Genomic DNA, 18,660 nt, shown 5'->3' on the forward strand with positions numbered 1-18,660 from the left:
TCAACTTGACTGTGTCCTTTAGTCAGAAATCCTGGGGTTATAGAGACTTTTCAAGGAACAGCCCAGATCTCATCTTCGATCTTGAGTCAAAGCTGTCCTTTGAGGGATTCTAACCATCCCTGGATTCCTCTGAGGCACTATTTGTCAAGTCGTTTTTCCCCTCCAAGCCTCTTTCATTTAGGCAGCCACATCTTCCCCACAGGCACCCATTCCTCATTTTCAAATCTCCCTGCCTCTCTCGCCTCCAGCTGGTTCCTGAACTTTGGTCCAGCACTTCCAAAGGCACCTCCACCCTCCAGCAAGCCATCCTGCCCTGTGTCCTGTTTCCCAGCTGAAGTTTGGCTTCTCCATCCCTCACCCTTCTCCACCTCCAGCTCCTCTCATGCTCTTCCCCAGGGTGCAGGTCAGTCCTTCAACAGTGTACTTACCGTGTTTAGTTTTCTCTGAAACAAATATTTGCATATGTGAACCCCACATTTGCCATATGGTTTTTCCTACTTCCCAGCCAGTGGAACTCTCAATTTCATATATATTTTGGGAAATGAAGTTTTCCCCAGATGGTTTCTCTAAAGCACCAAAGCAAGGTCAGGGTTTTATGCATTCCTTCAAAGGTTCTGGGCAGAGGTTAGAATTACTTGTGTTTTCTTGGTCCCATCAGCAGTTATTTCATCAGTACAGCTGATAATGGGACACAACCTGGCTCATTCTGAGCTAGAAACACACCAGTGTTTGAGGGAGATGTTGAGCTATAAACTGGTGTCCCCAGGGAAGGGATAGAAACCTGCCCAGTTGCTCAAATAATTTTAAACCAAATCCCTTAAGAATATTTCCTCAGGGAGAGAAAAAGAGTATGAATATTAGAAAGATGATGAACCAGGTGTGCCGAAAAGGTTTCTCAGTCATTCTGAGCCCTAGAAGGGGGTGGGGGCAGCCTTACATCTCTACTGGGAAACATATTTCCCCCTTTTAAATCAGGAAAGAAAAAAACAACAACATAGCCCCAAATAGAGAATGTTTTCTTTTGTAACTGGAAGCAAACATCACTGATGGCTTTAACAGCTGCCTGCCAACATGGCCTGAGAAGCAGGCAAGCTCAAACATTTTTTGAGATCAACACATGTACAGACATACAGTATATTAGGTCAAATTATAAATCCAGGAATAAAAGAACAAATAAACAAGTTTCAGCTTTCTCTAGGCTTTCTGAGTCCAATACCAGCTAAATTAGACTCCGAAGCAGAGAAATCTAGCTTCCAAGAAGGCAGGTCTCCCAGGAGTTCAAGTCAAACCTCCCTCTGGTAGGAAAAGAAGGTGCCGTTGTAGATTAACTGGCTGACGGCTGACCAGGTCCAGGCTGACGGCCCTGCCTAGCGGGGGCTTCCCCGTGTCTTAGCCTTACAGACCCTGAGGATGTCTGCCATTGACTTGATCTTTGACCCCAGTAAATCATTTAATGTGCCATGTGCCTCTGTCCATATGTTCATGTTCGGATGAGAATTCCAGCAAGTCTGGGTGTGCCACCCATTAGGGCTAAATCTCTCCCTTTGGAGCTTCTAGGAAGAAACCTGTGGACAGCTGCATTGCAGAGAGCCAAAGTGCCTGGACAAACCAAACTGAAATGCCTGCAGACAGTGAGACCAGGATTGCCTAAACTGCAGCTAACAATCAGAAGGACAAATCTGTTCTCTGGTTATCAAAACTGACACAAGACTTTTGTGATAGTTTTGCCTTAGCGCAAGAAAACCACTTAAGAGTCATAGGTGGGAAATATTGGATTATTCTTCTGATCCCACCTCTATACTAGTTAGGTGACCTTGAGCAAGTCCATTAGTCCAAGGTTCTTCAGACATTAGTCAGTCATGAAATCAATGAAATAGACTAGAACTAAATATTTTTTAATGAAGTCAAGCTGAACAGAAAATATCAGTGTTTAGTCCACAATAAGTTAAGCTCCATCGTATGTGTGTGTGGACGCATGTTTTCTGGAGTCATGAGAAATAAAAATTTCCTACTGTGGGTAACAAACAAAAGAGCTTCCCACAGTGGCTTAGACCATGGGTTTTGATTTCTTCATCTAATGAATGAAAGTCATTCATTTTATACATATCTAGACAGTCATATTCATACACACACACACATATATGTATAATGGGCACCACAGTGTCAGGCACAGTGGCATATGACCTATCCAGGGACAACAAGGCCCTGTCTTCCTCGAGCCTCAGCTAGCAGGGAAGCCAGTCATAAAATAATTACATAACTGTTTACCATTGTATGAAGAGTGTATGTAACACCAGGTTCATAACCTGGGCTGTAGGGTCAGAGCCAGCCTTCCTAAGGAAGTGACAGAGAAGGGGGCAGAGAGGGATGGAGGCAAAGAATGGGGGTGGGGATGGGGTGGAGGTAGAATTCCAGGCAGAAGGCCCAGTAAGTGTGAGAAGAACCTGAAGGTTGAACAATGTCAGCTCTACCTCAACAATTTCTATGAAGACCACGTGAGATGACCATGGGAACACTTTGTAAACTATGGAGTGTTATTCAAATATGGTGGCTTATTATTTAAAACAGTGATTATAAACATGCCTTAAAGATGAGTTGAGGGACTTCCCTGGTGGTCCAGTGGTTAAGAATCCACCTGCCAATGTAGGGGATGTGGGTTCGATCCCTGGTTGCTGAACTAAGATCCCACATGCCATGAGGCAACTAAGCCCTCGTGGCTGCAATGAAAGATCCCACTGGCTGCAACTAAGACCCGACACAGCCTAAATAAATTAATTAAACACACACACACACACACACGCATATATATATGAGTTTAGTTTCAGCAGGCAGCCACCAGGTCGAGGGTCACCCTGGGCTGGTATGGCAGCTCCGTGATGCTGAGCAGGCCTCTGGGCCCCCACGACTGACAGCTGGCCCAAAACTGGATTCCCACAGCAGGCACCAAGGGGCCTGTGTGGGCCACTTACAGGGGCTGATTCTGGACCGGGTACCCTACTTCAGTGGCAAGTTTAAGAAAAACGATGAATGAAAATGACCCCTCCTCTGGCATCTGGTGGTACTGCCTCCTTCCATCTGAACAGCTGAACCTCGAACAGCTTAGTCTTTCAGGATGGCCCTCAAGGAAATCCACAGCACAATTTAGACTTTCTGTGTGAAAATAGCTTTGGTGTGTGAACACACACAGCATTAAACCTTGCTCTGAAACCTGCCCATGGGGACAAGCTCATGCTGGGACTTGGTTACCCTGACTGCAGTCCCAGGGGCTTGGGTCACCGGGGAACTCTTTCAACTCCAAATTTAGGCGCTCTCCCAGTAACTGGCAGAAATGGCTTGATTTAAAATGTTTAATATATAATATCTGCACAATGTTTTTCTCTCTCACTGCCTTAGCAAATTACCCCATGACTTAGTGGCTTAAAACAACAAACACTCATTATCTCACAGTAAATATATATGTAAATAAATATATTGAGCTTAGTTTCCTTTATTAATCCACTCAGTGACTAGTTGAATAGTGCTTAATGTCAGATATGGTTCTAGATTCTGGGGTTACAGCAGTAAATAAGACAGGACTGCTGCCATGGAAAGGTTCCCTTTCAGAGACAGAGAGACACCAAATACAACAGTGATTTCAGAGAGCCGTAAAGTGGGGCAGAGTCATAGGGAACAACGGAGGTAGAGAAGGTGCTCCAGGTAGGAAAGCAGGGCTCTCTGAGGGGCTAACAACCAGATCTGAATAAAATGAGATCAGCCACATTCTGACAATGTGACCTTCGCAACATCACCTAACATTTCAGGACTCGGTTTCCTCATCTGTTAAATAAGGATACCTGTACCCATCTCTTGGGATTTCCCTGAGGATTAACTTGCCTGAGATAAGGAACTCAAGGCCTCCAGTACAAAGCTGAGCTGGCATTAAGAGGCACTTCATTGCTAAATAATTGAGTGTCTACTGATCTGTTGTTCGAGATATTAGGAATATGTTTAGAAAGATAGAATGACAAGGAGGAGAAAGTAGGTCTCCTATTTTCAGACCAGGCTGGACAAGCCCCTCAAAAGGAGTTATTCGTGATCTACTCTGTGCCAGCTGGGTCCTCTGAGAAGCAGACCCCAAGTGAGGTGTGGGAGCCGTTTGGGGTGGGGGGCGGTGGTGTCTGTGAAAGGAGAAGAGCAGCAGTGGGCAGGAAAAGGCTCTGGAGGAAAGACCGCTGGTCAAAGGAGCCCTCCACTGAGTGGAAGTGGCCAGGCCTCACACTCCCGTTACCCTCAGTCATTAGCCAGGGCTGTGAAGAGTGAGGACTCGGCTCCAAAAGACAGCCGCGGCAAGCTCCTCCTTGAAGGGAGGTCTGGGTGGTGCACCTCCACAACTGCCACAGACTCCCAGCCTCGCACCAAAGACTTTTTGCTGTCAAAGAACAGTGCTTCCTTGGGAGAGGAAAGTGAGTTTTATTCTGACTCAGGGAAGCTTGCACAAAAGAAAAGCAATCCAAGGGCCAGAAAACCCTAAGCCTGATTTTATAATAGTCTGCATCTGTTAGGATGCCTGTAACCACCAGTTACAGAAAACTCAACTCAAAATGGCTTGAACAATAAAGAACATTTATAATACCATACAGTAAGTCTGGAGGAAAGAGGGTTCCAGGGTTGTTTAGTTTAGAATTAAATGATGTCATCGAGTCACCATCTTGGATGAAGCAGTTTTTAATTCTGAAATCCTCAGTTGTCTCCATTAGCACCATTCATGATTCCAAGATTGTTGCTATGGTTCTAGGCATCTTAGGTGGACAAGATAAGAAGACATAAGAAGCAGAAGCAGACAGGCCCTATCTTCCCATGTCTTTTTTTTTTTTCCATGTGTCTTTTTTAATCAGGAAATTCATCTCAGAATTACCCCCAGTGGACTTATCCTCATATCCCACTGGCTAGAATCTCATCTCCATTTGTACTCACATCACCAGTAACACCAATGTGATTGCCATAACTTGCAGACCTGGTGGGCCTGCAGGCCTGAGATAATGAACTTAAGAAAGTTCTTTTATTTTCATTTTTAATATGTGGCTTTATGCTACTGCTGCTGCTAAGTCGCTTCAGTCGTGTCCGACTCTGTGGGACCCCATAGACAGCAGCCCACTAGGCTCCTCTGTCCCTGGGATTCTCCAGGCAAGAACACTGGAGTGGGTTGCCATTTCCTTCTCCAATTCATGAAAGTGAAAAGTGAAAGGGAAGTCGCTCAGTCGTGACATCATATACGTATACACATATATACATCAGTTATATTGAAATATAATCCTCATACTAATAGACAATCTTAGCTGAAAAAAAATTGATCATTAACTTTTTTAAAATTGAAATACACATAACATAAAATTTATCATCTTAACCATTTTCAAATATACAGTTCAAAGGCTTCACGTGCATTTACATTGATGTGATACCATCACCACCATCCATCTACAGAATTCTTTTCATTTTACAAAATAAAAGCTCTGCACCTATTTTTTTGAGAGGGACCAACATAGCTCCCCACTCTCCACAGCACGCACTTTGACGGACTCCACCACAGTCAAGGGCAGCTGCTGGCCCAGCCGAGGGCCCTTCTTCAGGCACTTACAGAGCCTTTCCTCATGGGCCTCCAGCCTCCTCGGCTGAACTCATCTCTGCATGGTGGGCTATGGGACACTCATGCTGCTGACCCTGCAGGTCAACCCCACAGGATATTCACTCTGGGGCTGCCATGCCCAGCTCCAAGCTGCTCATCCTGGTTTGCCCTCCCTCTGTACCTGTTCATCAATAACTACCCCCAACCCCCTAGCAATCATCAGTCTACTGTCTGTCTTTGTGTATCTGACTACTCTAGATACCTCATAGAAGTGGAATCATACTATTTATCGTTTTGTATCTGGTTTATTTCACTTAGCATGTCTTCAGTTTCATGCATCTGTAGCATATATCAGAGTTTCTTTCCTTTTAAAGGCTGGATGAAAAAAAAAAAGAAAAAAGAAATAAATAAAAAATAAAGGCTGGATGATATTCCACTGTTTATTTAACCATCATCAAAGGCCTGATGTGACGAGCCGACTCATTAGAAAAGACCCTGATGCTGGGAAAGATTGAGGGCAGGAGGAGAAGGGAGTGACAGAAGATGAGATGATTGGATGGCATCACCAAGTCAATAGACATGAGTTTGAGCAAACTCCAGGAGATAGTGCAGGACAGGGAAGCTTAGCGTGTTGCAGTCCATGGAGTCGCAGAGAGTCAGACATGACTTAGCAAATGAACAAGCATTCACTAAAGGACACAGGTTGATTCCACCTTTTAGCTATTGCAAATAATGCTGCTACAAACATGGGTATATAAATACCTCTTCAGGACCCTATTTTCAATTCTTTTGGGTATATACCCAAAAGTGGAAATGCTGGATCAAATGCTGTCTCTTTTTTAAGGAGCCATCGCACTATTTTCCATAGTAGCTGCATCACTTAAAAAAAAAATAGTTTTACTGGCTAAACTATTTCAAGTTACAGATATTTTGTGTGTGTGTGCCGAGTCTTACTTGTGGCACATAGGACCTTTAGTTGCAGCATACACGGTATAGTTCCCTGACCAAGGGTCAAACCTGGACCCCCTGCAATAGGAACTCGGAGTTTTAATGACTGGACCACCAGGGAAGTCCCAGGGGCTGTACCATTTTAAATTCTCGATAACAGTGTACAAGCATTCCAGCTGCTCCACATACACACCAATACTTGTTATTTTCTGGGTTATATCCATCTTAATGGGTTTGAGATAAGATTCCGATCATGGCTTTGATTTGCTTTTCACTAATAACTAGTGATGTTGAATATCTTTCATGTGCCTACTAGCCATTTGTTTACCTTCTTTAGAGAAAGTTAAACCCTTTTGCCCAGTTTTTAACTGGGTTGTTTGTTTTCCTGTTGTTGACTTGTAGAAGTTATATTTTTTGGATATTAACTCCTTGTCAGATTTATGATATGCAAATATTTACCAATATGTGATTTTTTTTTTAAAGGTTAAAAGCTCATACCATGAAACCTACTGCTTAGATTCAAATCCCAGGTGTGCCACTTACAGATCTACAGGTAGAGGAAGGGTGAACAATCAAAAACTCTGGGGTCTGCCAACAAGGAGAAAGGGCAACGACAGTTAAGTAGGCAAACAGCAGAGTCCTTTACGCAGAACTAGATGTCAAAGGCAGGTAGGTATAGATGTGGCTTATGTCATTTTTCAAACTGAGAAGCATAAATGTCAAGTCATACTAGAAGATAATGTTTCACTGAGTCTCACTATGCCAGGTCCTTTATATACACAATCTCATTTCATTTATTTATTCAACAAGTATTTAATGAACGCCTAATATGAACCAGTGGCTGATGAGCTAAAAACAAAATAAAAAATCAGACATTGTGCCTGCCCTCAATGAGTTTAGACTTTGGTCAAAAAACTACAACAATTGCTAAGTGTTATAAAGGTTAGGCCCATGGTCCCATGGAAACAGACTTGGTCAAGCAGATCAGGGAAGAAGTAGGTCCCCACAGGAATGGAAGCTCTGTGAGTGCAGGGTCCTTGTCTGTCTTATTCACCAATACATTTCTGTTGCCTAGGACAATGCCTGACACAAAATAGCTCTCAGTAAACATTTTTTGTGGAGAAGGCAATGGCACCCCACTCCAGTCCTCTTGCCTGGAAAATCCCACGGATGGAGGAGCCTGGTAGGCTGCAGTCCATGGGGTCGGGAAGAGTCGAACACGAATGAGCGACTTCCCTTTCCCTTTTCACTTTCATGCATTGGAGAAGGAAATGGCAACCCACTCCAATGTTCTTGCCTGGGGAATCCCAGGGATGGAGGAGCATGGTGGGCTGCCGTCTATAGGGTTGCACAGACTCGGACACGACTGAAGCGACTTAGCAGCAGCAGCAAACATTTGTTGAATGAAGGAATGTACCTTCATTTTCCAGATGACAAACTCAAATCTCAGAAAGGGCAAGTGATTTAACCAAGGTCACAGTCCTAGATGACGCCAGGCAGTTAGCGCTGCTGCTTGAGCTTCTAACCTTTTAAAAAGTCACACATTTAAAAAAAATAGAAAACAAAAACCCTGATTTGAAAATAAATTATTTTAAATAGCAGCATTATTTACATTAGCCAAGACGTGGCAATAACCTAAGTGCCTATCATCAGATAAATAGAGATGTGATATATATTAAAATGGACTATTACTTGGTCATAAGAATTTTACTTTGCCGTTTGCAATGATATGGATGGACCTGGAGGGTATTAGGGTATTATGCTTAGTGAAATAAGTCAGACAAAGACAAATGCTATATGTTGTCACTTAAATGTGGACTCTAAAAAATAAGACGAATGAATATAACAAAATAGAAAAAGACTTACACTACAGAGAACAAACTAACGTTTACCAGTGGAGTGAGGGAAGTAGGGAAGAACAAGATAGGAGTAGGGGATTAAGAGGTACCAACTACTATGTATAAAATAAATTAGCTACAAGGATATATTGTACAGCACAAGGAATATAGCCAGTATTTCATGATAACTTAAAATGGAGTATAATCTACAAAAATACTGAGTCACTATATTGAACACCTGAAACTATAGTAATATAATATTGTAAATCAACTATACTTCAATTTTTTTTTTCAAGTAAAAGGATTTCCTTAATTTCATCATCCCAGGCCTATGGAAATAAGTATTCTCTTCTTTGGCCTGCTGAAGCATTTATTTCAACTTTGTACTGTAGCGAATTTCACACATAACTATCCAGGTACCATCTTCCCAGCTCCAAGCCTCCTCCTCTCAGAAAAATAGTAAACTGTGAACTGTTTAAGAAACAATATCTGAACAATATGTTCAGCACAGAGAGGTGCTCTGTGCTCAGCACAGAGAGGTGCTCAAGAATGCAGGCTCAGAGTTCAGACAGACCTGATAAGGAAGCCTGGTTCTGCCGCTTACTAATTATATGACCTTAGGTTCTTTACTTAACCTTTGTAAGTTTCTGTTTATCTGTACAATGGGGATAATAACACAACCCTCACCTCACAAAGCTGTTGGAAGGATTGAGACAACTGCTACAAAGTACTTCAGGATAGGAATTGGCACAAAGTAAGAACGCAATAAAAGTTTGCAGATACTCTAAACTGGAAAAATACCAACATCAACACCCATCCCACCCCCAACTGGAATTATCTGGTGTTTTTTCTAGGGCAGGGATGGGCTGGCTTCTGATACTTTAACTTTCCATCATTCAAAATGCCCTACTGGCAGCATTGCCCTGAGTCACAGTCTCCTTTGGAAGGAAAGGATTGACCAGTAAGTGGGTGCCCCGAGAGGGTTCCAGAATCACCAAGTTACTTTTCCCTCCCCAATTCTGAGGGTGGTGCGCTGCTTCTGCTCAGGCCTTGCCAATCCTCCACCTCTTCCTTTCTTTTTTTCCCATCCCTCCCTCCCACTTCCAACCCTGGGGGAAGAAGATGAAGAAAAGCACGCCAACCAAGAAGCCTTTTCACTTCATTGTGTTTTCCAGCCAGACCTGAACAGACATCGATCAATTCAGCCTGCTCTCACCCGCCCTCCTCTCTTCTCTCTTGTCCTCTTTGTGTTTGGTTTTTTTCCCCTCTCAGACTATGTCTTCAGGCTTAGGAAAGAGCAGTTATTCTCAGTAGCATGAGGACACAAGCTTCAGTTGCCAGTAGCAAGCACAACATGATTGCGGCGCTTAAAAGGCCAAGAAGCAATGGAACCCGTTTGGATCCTCGGAGAAACTCCTCAGCTCAACCACTTCTGTCCCGACTCAGGCTCAGCTGCAGTGAGTCACACAGAAACCTCAATCCCCCACTTCCTCTGGCCAAGTACCTTCTGAAGCCCACCTCCATCTCCAGACAAGGGGTTTTCATCCCAAGTTTGAGCAAATCAGGCCAGTTGGACCTGGAATCAATGAAGAAGAAGGAATATGCCTTTTCCATTTCAAAGCAACCTAGTGGGACTCTTTTTTTCCCCAACAGGGTGACTCCAAATTGGCAGGACTTTCAAAGCTACAAATTTCCATGTTCCCAGCCCTTGCTAAAGGAAAATTTCCTGGTTAACTTGGCACGTGTGGAGGTTTGGGGTGTGCAAATGAGACACATTTAACAAATAGTTACCCCTGAGCTATGAATCAAGTTAGTCTAAACAGGATTCTCCCCCATCCCCATGCTGTGCTAGTTACCCTCCTTAATTCCTACCCCAGACATATGTTCAAAAAAAATTATTTATCAACTACCCAGTAAGTACCAGGAACTGAACTAAGTGTTTTATTTACTTATATTGACTTATTTTATCTTCACAACTATGCAAGATAGGAATTTTATTTATTGTTTCCTCTGTGAAGAACAGTTTAAGTAATTTCCCCAAAGTCATTGGAGTTAATACATGGCAGAACTAGAGTTCAAATCTCATCCCCAACACAATATCATGGATAAATCTCAAAATCATCAATGCAGAGTAAAAGACCCAGGCCAAAAGAAAAGTATTTACTGTGTGATTCCATGCGTATAAAATTGCAGAAAATACAAACTAATCTATAGAGTTAGAAAGCATATTAGCAGTTGTCTGGGGATGGGGTGGAGGGAAGGACGAATTACAAAGGGGCATAAACTAACTTTGGGAGTGATGGAAATCTTTGTAATCTTGATTATGGTGATATTTTCACAGGTGTACACATATATCAAAACTGACCAAATTGTACACTTTAAATATGTGCAGGTTAGTGTACTTCAATGAAATTGAAGAAAAAATATCGCCAAAAATCTCATTTCTTAAGTCATTTCCACAAATGTATTTACTCTTTGATATAGTTGATATTATAGGGCCTAGCCTGATTCTCTTCATACTGTTCAATGAAAAAGTTGGCTTAAAACTCAACATTCAGAAAACTAAGATGATGGCATCCAGTCCCATCACTTCATGGCAAATAAATGGGGAAACAACGGAGATAGTGACAGACTTTATTTTCTTGGGCTTCAAAATCACTGCAGATGATGACCACAGCCATGAAATTAAAAGATGCTTACTCCTTGGAAGAAAAATTATGACCAGCCTAGACAACATATTAAAAAGCAGAGACACTACTTTGCCAATAAAGGTCCGTCTAGTCAAAGGTATGGTTTTTCCAGTAGTCATGTATGGATGTGAGAGTTGGACTATAAAGAAAGCTAAGCACCAAAGAATTGATGCTTTTGAACTGTGGTGTTGGAGAAGACTCTTGAGAGTCCTTTGGACTGCAAGGAGATCCAACCAGTCCATCGTAAAGGAAATCAGTCCTGAATATTCATTGGAAGGACTGATGCTGAAGCTGAAGCTCCAATGCTTTGGCCACATGATGCGAAGAACTGACTAATTTGAAAAGACCCTGATGCTGGGGAAGATTGAAGGTGGGAGGAAAAGGGGACGACAGAGGATGAGATGTTGTATGGCATCACCTACTCGATGGACATGAGTTTGAGTAAGCTCCAGGAGATAGTGATGGAAGGGGGGCCTGGTATGCTGCAGTCCGTGTAAAGAGTCGGACACGACTGAGTGACTGGACTGAACTGAGCCTGACTTTGGTTCAGATTTTTATGCTATCATCTCTGGGTCCTGTTGGGGTTAGAGGACCTAGCTATTACTGGCTCTTCTCACAAGAAATGCCAGTTGTCAGGATTGTGATTCTAGAAACCTTTTGCTCCACTCACAATTAGACCTAAGATAATGTCAGTGTGATGCTAGTGATGGTCTAAAGCTCAGTTCTCAAACTTTTTGCTCTCAGGACCCTTTTCATTCTTGAGAAGTATTGAGGACCCCAAAGAGTTTTTGTTTATGTGGGTTATAGCTATCAATATTTACCATATTAGAAATTGAAACTGAGAAGTTCTATAGATAGTTAACTCATGTTTTAAATAAATAAACTCATTGCTGCTGCTGCTAAGTCACTTCAGTCATGTCTGACTCTGTGCGACCCCATAGACGGCAGCCCACCAGGCTCCGCTGTCCCTGGGATTCTCCAGGCAAGAACACTGGAGTGGGTTGCCATTTCCTTCTCCAATGCATGAAAGTGAAAAGTGAAAGTGAAGTCGCTCAGTCGTGTCTGACTCTTAGCGACCCCACGGACTGCAGCCTACCAGGCTCCTCTGTCCATGGGATTTTCCAGGCAAGAGTACTGGAGTAGGGTGCCATCGCCTTCTCCGAAATAAACTCATTACATATAAATATTTTCCAAAAAATCAGTGAAAGGAGTAGAATTGCTTTGCATTTTTGTAAATCTAATTTCTGGCTTCATAGAAGATATAATTCTCATATTTGCTTTTATATTTCATCTGTTGCAATATCACATAATTCTGGAAAATTCCACCATATACTGGTGAGAGAATAAGAGTGAAAAAAGCAAATAAAAGTATTATTATGAAAATAATTTTGACCTTGCAGACCCCTGAAAGGATCTGGAGGACCCATGGGGTCCCAGAGCATACTTTGAGAACTGCTGATCTACAATGTTCAGAACCATGAAGGATTTATTCCAGTCCTTATGCTTCCACCTTCATTCTTTTCCCTCTCCTATCCAAGACCGTGTGAAATCCTGAGAGAGGAAGAATCTGGGGTGCGGAGAGGCATCAAACGGAAGGTTGCATGAGTAGATCTCCTTCAAAGTTCTTTCCAGTCTGTGAGTCTCAGGCATGGGCTATTTTTCTTTTAAACAAAATCAAGAAAGCCAAAAGCTCAGCAGGGACTAGATGTACAGGATGCGGGGACTAAAGCACAACCATGAAAACATCACAGAGATTCCTTATGACCCCCTCGCAGAAAGAGAAAGAGCAGCCAGCCTCCTCTCTGATTTACCCCATAGAGGGTGTCAGAGGAAGAACCTGGGGTCCTGAAGAAATTTCAGGCAGATCTCAGCCCTTACCTGTTCCCTAAACAAGGGCCTGCTTGGGCTGAACCAGCTGTAGTTCAAACCCTCAATCCAGATAAAAACTCTGCCCTCTAATCCCGGGTTGCAAACAGGCCATAAACTCAGGAGTCAAGCAACGGGAGGGTGAATATTGTTTCTCCTCCTTACTGGCCATGAAATCTTGAGTACAACTTTGAGCTTGGGTTCAACTTTTCTGAACCTCAGCTTCTTCATCTGTAAAACTGGAATATTTATCATCTCTCTCTGAAGGTATTACTGTGCAGATTCAAGGAGATAATAATATATGGAAGAATTCCAGCAGAGCACCCGGCACAGGACACAGGCTCACTCTTAGTGAATGTTTACCCTTGTTACAGAAAAGAGAAGGGCAAGATGGAAATAGTCCAGCCCCAGATAAGCCTAGATTTGAATCCTAACACTTACTTTGGGCAAATCATTTCACCCACCTTGTAGAGTTATTGTGGGGGCTCACTGAAAGTCTCTATAGGGACTTCCCAGGTGGTCCAGTGGTTAACAATCCACCTTCCAGTGCAGGGGAGGTGGGTTCCATCTCTGGTTGGGGATCTAAGATCCCACTTGCTGTGGGCCCACTAAGCCCACATCTAGAAAGCCCACACCCTCGGGAACCCGCACCCTCGACCACACTGCAACAAGAGAGAAGACTGGACCACAACAAAGAGCCCCTCACACCGCAACAAAGACCAAGAGCAGACAAAATAAAATGGCTTTACAAAATAGTGTCTAAAGAAGGCCTGACTTCTAGCCCAAGCCCTACAGATAGTTGTGGTTATTATTGAATACTTACAGCTGTGGCTGCAGAATTATTAATTTCCAGAAGGAACACTGCATCCTCAGGATCAGCCCCTTTGTGGTCCAGCCCTTAGCATCCCTAGAAACAGGTGAGGATGACTGGCTCTCAGGCCTGATAGGACTTTTCCCAAAGAGTTAACCCAGGCTTCACTGGTTTCCTGTCTCCTAAAGGTCCACCAAGGCTTCCCAGGTGATGCTAGTGGTAGAGAACCCCCTGCCAGTGCAGGAGACATACGAGACATGAGTTTGATCCCTAGGTCAGGAAGATCCCCTGGAGGAGGCCATGGCAACCCACTCCAGTATCCTTGCTGGGAGAATCCCATGGACAGAGGAGCCTGCTTGGCTAGAGTCCATAGGGTTGCAAAGAGTCGAGCACAACTGAGTGACTTAGCACGCACGCAAAGATCCACCAATGGAGAATGCTGTATAGAGGCCATGAAATGACAGGAGATCTAGTCTCCCAAGTCAGAGGGAACACAGACACTGCGTGTAAAGAACACCCAGTAGAGAGGAGAGGCTGTACAGGAGCTCTGGAGTCAAACTCAGATTCAAATCCTGGCTCTACCACGTATTTACCAACAGCATGGTCTAGGGCAGATGCTCAACCTTTGTAAGGCCAGTGTCTCTCAGTTGTTACTGGAAATAATGATAATACCAGAGCTAAACATAAAGAGCATTTAGAATAGTGCACATAGAAAATGTTGATTCACCTATTATCACTACTTCCATTGTCATTAGAGCAGCATTCCAGTATTTTAAAAACAACACAATGCGCAGCTCACATTCTCACCTAGACCATATGGTCAGAGAGGGGCAACACAATTTTGGAAGAAATTGCCTGTTTCCACTTTTATGTACTTTCAAAACTTTCTTTAGCAGGTTCTCACAACTAGGATAACATGGAGAACTTAACAAAGAGGAGGAGGAAGAAGAGAAATTTTAAAACTCAAGCTGAGCCCAGCCCCATCAGAAAGAACTGGTCCTGAGGCTCCAAGGACTAGACGTGCCTGTGACATTTGCCCACTAGGCATAGTGTGTATGTGCGTGCTGAGTTGCTCCAGTCGTGTCTGACTCTTTTCGACCCTATGCCCCAGGCTCCTCTGCCCTATTCCCGACCCAGAGGTCAAACCCATGTCTCTTTACATCTCCAGCATTGGCAGGCGGGTTCCTTACCACTAGCGCCACCTGGGAAGTTCCACTAGACTCAGTGGAACCACGGAAGCCCCATCTGAGAGAATCAGCCCATCAGAAGGCACTCAGGTGAGCTAGGTCTTTCTGCCACTGAGACCACCCCAGGCCCTGAGGATTTGCATGACTTAAAGTCACACAGAAGCCCCAGTACCTGCACAGTAAGGCTCTTCCCTGAGGAGAAGCCTGGAAAAGAGTTGCAAAAGTGGGGTGGGGCGGGGAGAGGAGTGGCAAAGCTGTAGAAAGGATCGGGGGACAGCAAAGGTGGGGGGACAGCATCAGGTGGCCTCCGGATGAGAGCGGTGGCATGTGAGGTATGGGTGGGGCCAGATAAGAAGGTATGAAGGAAAGATTACAGAGGGGATTGGCGGTTCTGTGGAAGCTGTGGGGAAGGGGCTCCTCCTCTCTTCTCCAGGGTGAGCTTGAAAAGGATAAGGAATGGTGACTGAGAGCTCACTGGGTGCTACTTTACATACCTTTAATCCTATGAGGGAGGTTGAGTAATTTGCTCAAAATTCCACAGTTATTAATTGATGCAGCCAACTTTCAACCTCAGATCTGACTTCTAGATGCCTGGCTGTCTTCCGTGAGATGAGCCTAAGGGCCTTCCCAGCTCCACACCTGTACAAGGGGTGCACTGAGAGAGGAGAGAAGGGGAGAAAAACGGCAGTGCGAGGAGATGAGGGAAGAAGGGAGCAACCAAGATATGGAAAAAGAAGAGAACAGGAAGGGGATAGGAAAGATAAGAGACTAAAAAAGGATGGGGAGTGAGGAGGAAAGGGGCAAGGTAAGGGGGAACAATAGGAAAGGAAGAACCAGGAGAGGAAAAAAGATGGAGCCATAGTGGAACAGAAGGTTGAGCCAGAGGAAGGGGGAGAGGGATTGGGGTAGGGTCTTGGAGGAGTCAGAATCACCTGGAGTATAAGCCTAGGAGCTGAAGGAAAAGGGCTGGAGTTTAGTAGGTGTTTGTGGTTTTGTTTTGTTTTTTTTTTTCCTTTCCTTGCTGTGAAAGTATGGAGTGTGGGGATCATTGCCTATGGAGCTGTCAACAGACTAGTCAGCTCAGCCAAGTGTCTGTTGGAGGGAAACTGGAACTGAGGTCAGACTCCTCATGGCCTCTATTGTGGGTGTCTCAGATCCTACATTTGATCTTAAAATTGTAAACTCGGAAAAGCAGATTTTTCTTTTTCTTTTTGGTTTTTGCTGAGGCCCTGGGCTTCAGTCCCTAAAAGGAAAGTTATTGGAGGAGGAAGGCATTCCAGAAAGGAAAGAGCAATAGAATATAAGTAACAAAAGGGAATGAAAGAGGGCTTCCCTGGTGGTCCAGTGGTTAAGCATCTGCCTGCCAATGCACAGGGCACAGGTTCGATCCCTGATCCAGGAAGATCCCACATGTCTTGGAGCAACTAAGCCATGAGCCACAGCTACTGAAGCCCAACAGCCTAGCACTTGTGCTCCACAGCAAGAGAAACCACCGCGATGAGAAGCCTTGCCCACCACAGTGAAGAGCAGCCCCAACTCACTGCAACTGGAGAAAGCCTGGGTGTAGCAACGAAGACCCAGCACAGCCAAAAAATAAATTAAAACAAAACAAAAAAAAGGAATGAAAGAACTGTTGCGTGCTACAACATGGATGAATCTTGCAAAATTATGCAAAGTGAAAGAAGCCAGGGACAAAAGACCATACACTGTGTGATTCCATGTCTATGAAATGTCAAGCATAGGCAAATTCCTAGAGACAAAAAATATATTGGTGGTTGCCTCCAGCTGGGGGAGGCTGGGAGGAATGAAGGTGATTGTTAAAGGGTATGGAATTTCTTTTTGGGGTGATGAAAATGTTCTATAATTGATTGTGGTGATGGTGCACGACTCTATTTAATTTTAACATATTAAAAACCATTGAATTGTACACTTTCAATGGATGGATTGTATGGAATGTGAATTATATCTGAATAAAGCTGTTCCCATAAAGAAAAAGAAAGGAAAGAAGAAAAAGGAGAGAGCAAGGAAGTAGAGGTGGAAGTATTTTGTATCTGATGTAGGGGGCATAGTATGGATCAGTCTGACTGGCATTTAAGGAAGCAGTTAGGAATAAAGCTGAGGCCCAATAACAAAGGACCTAGAACTTCATGTCAAAGAGTTTACACTTGGTCTTAGAGCCCTGAGCTGTCCACTAGAGTCGCCACTAGCCATATGAGGCTTAAAATGTGGCTGCTGCAAACTGAGATACGCTGTAAGTATAAAATGCACACCAGATTTTGAAGACTTAGTATGAACAAAAGAATGTAAAACTGCTTTAATAATTGTAAATTTATTACACATTGAAATAATATTTTTGATGTATTGGGTTAAATAAAATACATTATTAACCTTATTTTACTTTTTAACATGGCTACTAGAAAATTTCAAATTACATATGTGGCTCACATTACAACAGACAGCACTGTTACAAGTAGTGGGAAGCCATTGAGGGTTTGAGTCAGAACAAGGGTTGGCAAATGTTTTCTGTAAGAGGCCAGATGGTAAGTATTTTAGTTCTTGAGGGCCATACAGTCTCTGTCACAACTACTCAATGCTACCATTGAAGTGTAAAAGCAGATATAGACAACGTGTAAACAAATAAGCCTGGTTGGATCCCAACATAACTTTACTTATGGATGCTCAAATTTGAATTTCATGTAACTTTCACATGTCACGAAGTATTATTCCTATGATTTTTTTTTTCATTTAAAAATGAAAAAGCCACTCTTAGCTTGTGGGCCATACAGTAACAGGCAGTGAGAGGCATGCGGCCCACGAGCCATCGTTTACCCACTTCTAAGCTAGAGAGTTAAGCTGAAGTCTCTGAAAATCTCTTGCAAGCACCATCACCACTGGCGCTCTCCCCACATACGCGCGCACGGTGCCTGGAAAATTCCTTCTCCTTTGCAAGCAGCATGGATTCACATAACATTTGATCTGGAAGGGACAGCAGGGATCATGTACTCCTACTTTCTCATATTACTTTTGAGGAAACTGAGTCTCCAAGAGGTAAACTCGCGTAAATAAGGTCACACTGCAGTGAAGAGGTTCCAAATAATGGGAGTCACTACAAGACTCTTAGGCCACAGCTGGCAAAAAAGGACAGGTCTAAGGCCAGCCTGAGTACCAAAACCCTGTGCAAGGACTCTGCATTCTAGCTCATCCATCTACACATGCATCAGCTCCTTCACTCATCACTCATTTCTTAAGACAGTCTGGGCATCAGGTCTTATGTGAGGCTCTGGGCAACCAGGCCCATATTAATTTGGTCTTTGACCTTGAGGAACTCATAGCATGAAAAAAAAAAAATATATATATATATATATATAAACAGATACACTGGAAGGGAAAGGGTCACACCTTCTGAGGAGGTGTGACCCAATCAATGATCCAAAGGCCACATAAGACTAAGGAGAAGGTAGGAAAAGTGTTCCAAGAAAAAGGAACAGCCTGTGCAAAGGCCTGGAGCCGACAGTGTGCAAAATACTTAGGGAACTGTAAGTAGATCACGGGTGTGAAGCATTAAATAGGCGATGAAAGTGGGAGAGGTGAGCCCAGAGGTCAGTAGGACCCAGAACATGCAGATCCTCTGTTTGAAGTTGAGAAACTTGGTCTTGATCACATTTGGTGGTGAGGAAACACAGAGAGGTTTTACACAATGAAGTAACAGTCAGACTGA

At 43.6% G+C, this 18,660-nt stretch overlaps 1 long non-coding RNA gene across 2 annotated transcripts in view; it reads left to right on the forward strand.

Annotated features, from left to right (window-relative positions):
- LOC133239314 (uncharacterized) overlaps positions 1-17,334 on the forward strand; it is a 39,803-nt gene extending 22,469 nt beyond the window's left edge. For both annotated transcript variants that reach the window (XR_009733792.1, XR_009733793.1), the window contains 2 exons: positions 249-403; positions 14,649-17,334. This is a non-coding gene — a long non-coding RNA (uncharacterized LOC133239314). The remainder of the gene's footprint in view (positions 1-248; positions 404-14,648) is intronic.
- Positions 17,335-18,660: the final 1,326 nt, after the last annotated feature.

Source organism: Bos javanicus, chromosome 26 (genome assembly GCF_032452875.1).
Source record: "Bos javanicus breed banteng chromosome 26, ARS-OSU_banteng_1.0, whole genome shotgun sequence".
NCBI classification, from domain to species: domain Eukaryota; kingdom Metazoa; phylum Chordata; class Mammalia; order Artiodactyla; family Bovidae; genus Bos; species Bos javanicus.